General features: G+C 44.3%; 1 pseudogene; it reads left to right on the plus strand.

Annotated features, from left to right (window-relative positions):
• Positions 1-1,337: 1,337 nt before the first annotated feature.
• On the plus strand, positions 1,338-1,632 carry LOC114632372 (annotated as a pseudogene).
• Positions 1,633-5,596: the final 3,964 nt, after the last annotated feature.

Consider the following 5,596-nt stretch of genomic DNA (forward strand, 5'->3'; position numbering starts at 1 on the left):
TCTCTCTCTCTCTCTCTCTCTCTCTCTCTCTCTCTCTCTCTCTCTCTGTCACACACACACACACACACACACACACACACTAACAAGAGTAAGAGGGGCAGAGAAGTTAACATCATTCTGTCCAGGAAGCAGAAAACGTGATACAGGAATCCTCTGGACACAACACAGCCCCGACCAACATCCCCCTAAGGTAGTTTAAATGAAAAGACTTCTCAAAGGCTCATGTACTTGGATACTTGGTTTCCAGTTAGTGGCATTGTTTGTGGGACTTTAGGCGGTATGGCCTTGTCAGAGGAAGTATGTCGTGTGAGACAGACTTTAAGACTCTGCTCTTTCCAGTCTGCTCTCTGTACTTTGTGTTTGTGATGGAGATGGGAGCTCTCAGCTACTTCCTCCGACGGTCATGCCTGTGGCCCGCTGCCATGCGTCCCCTCTGTGAAGGAGTCATCCCGGTGGAACTGTAAAGCCGAGGAAGTTCTACTCTAAGTGGTTTTTGGCAACAATGTTCCATCACAGCAACAAAAAGTAACTAATCCACCCCCAGGACTTTTCTCCAACAAATATCCCATAGCCTGCCTTTTGCCACCTTATTAGGAAATAATGCCCCATGTAACAAATCCATGAAAGAGTAATCCATTCATTACATCAGAAATAAAATAAGAGTGTCCAGAAGCACTACACAGACACCCCCAAAAACGTGCTTTAGTGATCCACTAGATATTTCTCAACCCAGGTCATTTGACTATTAGGACTAACCAAACTAGAGCTGAAGAGATGGCTCAGTGGTTAAGAGCAGGTCCTGTGTCTACAGAGGACCCAAGTTCCATTCCCAGCACCCACACTGGATGGTGTACAACTGCTGCCACTTCTGCTGTAGGAGATCTGACACCCTATTTTGGACCCTTCTTGAATCTTCACTCAAACATGCACAGACAAACACAGAGACACATACATACACACCTAATTCAGAAACAGAAGATATTAGCCATCCTACCCAGAATTCTTAATCCAAAATCTGAAATTGAAAATGCCCCGATGAAGTTTAATGACCATGCCATACCACAAGTACAACATTATACACTTATACACTTCATATGGTTGTAGTCAAAGTGAGAGCACACTCAAATGTTGTATGGGATCACTTTCAACCACTGAAAAAGGGTGTGCGTGTAAAACACCATGAATGCAGCACTCACACTTGAGTCCCCTCCCAAAGTATTTTGTTATGTGCATGCAAATATTCCAAAATCAAAGAATAATTACCCAGACACGTGAAGGTCTGTGAAGGTCCGAGACCCAGTCCTGTGTTCATCTGGGCCCCACATGGTCACTCTGGGATGGATTCCATCTCGTCCTCTTCAGATGCAGTGGACCCTCGGTGGCAGCATTTCATTGAGGTGGAGACACAGAAGCAGTGTATCCAGCAGCCGGTGCCCCAGTGGATGGAAAAGTCTGGGTCAGAGTTGGAGAATAGGGCTAAGGCCTGTTTTGTGAACTGTGTTGAGCACCTCAATGATATAAGCCATTCATCTCGAGTCAACTGGGACAGACCCAGATTCCAAACCCACCTTCTCAGAAGCCTTTCTGACTGATCATAGCATCACATTGTTGGAAACGCAGTTCATGAAATGAAACGCCATTGTTTCAAGACTTTTGTCCAAACATTTTTTTTTTTCTTGCAAATGGTCATTGCAATGAGTCACTGGTCTGGTTCAAAGCCTCTGGCTTCTGCTACACTCTCAGTACTGGATCTTCACCCTGACTCTTCTCAGGTATCCTGTTCTTGCCCTGTGTCATGGAGATCCTGAAGCTATGGGTCTGTAACACTGGCTCCTTCAGGCCCCTTCAGGCACTCTAACAGTTCATAGATGGGGTAGATGTTGAGGTGGACCAACTCAAAGCCCTGGATCTGGGCCTAGATGGTAGCTAATCAGTCAGCCCTCCATTTCTCCTGCATGTACCCCACCAGGGCCAGCTTTCTTGCTTTGCCTGGGCAAGGGGTGGAGCCATCTCTGAGAAGCCCTTAGAAATCAAAATGACCAGAGCCGTCTGCCTTTGGTGGTAACGTGGGCCTCAGACATAGACACAGACCCTTGCTGCTCAATGGCCACAGACCCAGACATGGCTCTTGGTGGCAGTGCAGGCTCCTCACATTGGGCTGTTCTTCACCACCCTCACATCTCGAGTTCCACATCTCTTCAGAGAGCACACACCGTTCACCTTCTCTATCTCCCTCGTCTCTCCACCACATATAGCACATGACCTCTGACCTCTGACCTCTGACCTCTGATCTCTGACTGTCTTACACCTCTTGGCACGACCTGGCAGCAGGCAAGCCTCTGGAGCAGAGAGCAGTTTTTATGTTTGGGAGCTGAGTGTCATGTGTATTTGGTTGTATTTCTAAAGCTAACCACGTACAACTAATCAACAGATAAATAAAACTATGAGATGTCTATGATTGTATATAGGGCTATGCTTTCTCAAGGTCCCTGAACTGCTATATATAATTTGATGGTGGAACCACATAGGTAAATATCTGATTTTTTAATGGAGATCTTTGTGTCAGAAAAAGTAAGAGTGGGGAAATACCCTGATACTAACTGCAGGCTGGGACCTGCAGGGCTGAAGTAAATTCTATGGAGCGTTCATCCACTTCTTCTTTTTAGACTCTCCCCATATGATGCATGTTTTCTCTCAGATATGGAATCTATACTTCACTATACATATGCATGTACATATATGACACCACATGCATATGGCATGAAGACAGAAGGTGGACTTTTGGGGTGAGGAAAGGGACCAATAGGGAGAAGGGTAGGAGAGCAGAGTGATGGGTGGTAAGTAAGGGTCAACGGTATGAATGAAAAGGTCAGAATAAAACCTATTATTTTGTATGAGAGGATTAAGGTAGAGTCAAAATCCCTGGGCTCGAACACTGGTTTCCATGATGACAAAAGACAGTTTGTTTCTCTGTGTGTTTGTGTCCTTGGTTACAAGATAGGGATGGCAAATGCAAGACCACCATTGCATTATTATTTTTTGTATGTGTATAGGTACATGTGTGTGCAGGTAATATGTGTGTACAGGTGCATATATGTGTATGAATGCACATATGTGTGTACAGGTCCATATATGTATGCATATGCATGTGTGTGTGCAGGTGCATCTATGTGCAGGTGCATGTGTGTATGCAACCCATATGTGTGTGTATATGTATTGTGTGTAGGTGCATGTGTGTTCAGGTGCATGTGTGTGCAAGCACATGTGTATGTGCAGGTGCATGTGTTGTACAGGTGCATATATGTGCAGGTGCATGTGTGTGTGCATATGCATTGTGTGTGCTGGCATATGTCTGTGAGTAGAAACCAAAGGACAACCCAAGAGATTTTTTTATGTATATGAGTGTTTGAATGCATGTATATATGTAAACCAAATGCCTGTTTGATGTCTACAGAGGCCATACATAAGAGCATGTCCGATGCCTTAGAACTGGAGTTACATACAACTGTGAGCCATAATGTAGGTGCTGGGAACCAAACCTGGGTGCTCTGCAAAAGCAGCCAATGCTCGTAACCAATGAGCCATCTCTGCTGCACCCACTTTGTTTTCTGAAACAATACCTGCCACTGGCCTGGAACTTGCCAATTCAACAAGGCTGGCTAGCCAGTGAGCTACAGGAATCTACCTGTCTCCACCTTCCCTGTCAGGGACTACCAGTGTGCACCAGCACCTCTGGTGTTTTCATCTTGGGCCTGGAGAGTGAACTAGGGTTCCTTGGGCCATCTCCCCAGACACACATCACATCATACGAACTACTAAGACCGATGTACCGAGAATAGATTGCTTCTGCTTTAAACCAGAATCCCTAAATGCTCATGCAAACACTGCAGCATCTTGTAGTTCCCAAGCTAAACCCGTGTCCTACAGTGCAGTACCCTAGGAGACAGCTCAAATCAGTGACAGGATACCTTGCACTGCATCACCAAAGTTAGACTCAGAATTTCAGTCCTTTTAGTAGCAAGGATAGGACTGATTCTAAGTAAATTTTCTACAAAAGGGGCTTTCCCCTCTAAAAATTCATTGCCACATATCAACCGCAGCTGAAACGAACGTCAGCTAAAGAACATTCCTCCCTACATAAATACAGTTTATAAAAAAAATTAAAAGAAATAATGAGACTCCATATGGACAAAGAAGACAATGGAAATGCGTTTGTGAACGATGCCAGGGATGTGTGCACAGCTGTGCTGTGAAATTACTTTAATGTCTGCCCAGAATTATGAGCAACACCAGAGGAAGACAGCAAGACTAGAGGAAGACAGCAAGATGACTCCTTCTGACTTTTGACACACTAAGGGGAAACCTGCTACAGGGGCCATTCAGTTGACAAACAAAATAACTATCTTATGTCAAGTTCAAGACCTGGTCAGGGGCTGAGAGAGCTAGAAAGTTCCAGATCTCAGAGGACAGGAACTCTTGCACATTCTGGGAGCATCAAGAATGTGGTGCTTGGAGCTGTGTCGTTATCTGTATGCCTTGTATGCCTGGGGCCATGGATTTGGTCCCCAGTGCTGAGGCAGAAAAGGTGGTTATTACACCAGAAAAGATATAACACATACTCAAAGATCAGACATCAAAGATACACATGGAAAATAAACATAAACGTGTCTTCCAATCCTGTAATCAAACCAAATCCTTATTGCTGGACCATTTTCAGCCATTTAACCCTGAGAGGGAAACTCCTAAGAACAGGGTTACATTGTAGTCTCTCACAGAGGTTACAATTTCCTTGAAATCAAGCATTTCCAGGGAATTCGTTTGCCTTCCAGATAAGAGAACTAAGAACTGGAATTCCCCAGGGGGTGGCAGCAGAAGCCAGTGTCAAGTCACACCCAAGTTAAAGACCAAGTTAAAGTTGATTGTGGAGAGTTGAGATGTTGCAGACCCAGACCAAAAAGATCTTGGGCTATCTTCCACCCCATTAACAGCCATCCATTGGCCTCTGTGTTTCACCTAACATCTTGTGACAATCAAGTAAAGTCTTCTAGAGTGTATTAACTTACAGACCACTAGATTCCACCAACCCAGAAACTAAACAATGTCATCCAATAGCAAAAGAGATTCCCCCCCAACAATCTGCAGGCTCCATTAAAGTATTTGAGAAATTCCTTGGCTTAGGACTTTCTCAAAGAAGTAATTTCAGGTAGGAATCTAAATCTTAGGCTAGAACAAAGAAGTAGGCTTCAGACATGAAAATGACTTTGGGCTAGGACAGGGAAGTAGGCTCAAATATTCTGGTCATCGAGATAAGCCCTTAGAAATAGTGATCACATGAGTGATCACATGAGTGATCACGGGACTTTATTGCCTTACTTGCTCTTTGACTATCGATGTTTATTGCCTTGCTTGTTCCTTGACTATTCGCATCTATTGTATTGCTAGTTCCTCAACCTAAAACTGACCTTAATACTTGCATGTAATTAAAATGGTATAAAAGCAAAAAGGAGGAGGAGGGATGGGATAGGGGGCTTGCAGGGGGGGGGAGTTAGGAATGGAGAAAGGGGATAACATCTGAAATGTAAATAAATAGAATGTT

This window comes from Grammomys surdaster, unplaced genomic scaffold (assembly GCF_004785775.1).
Source record: "Grammomys surdaster isolate TR1022 unplaced genomic scaffold, NIH_TR_1.0 373, whole genome shotgun sequence".
In the NCBI taxonomy this organism is placed as follows: Eukaryota; Metazoa; Chordata; class Mammalia; order Rodentia; family Muridae; genus Grammomys; species Grammomys surdaster.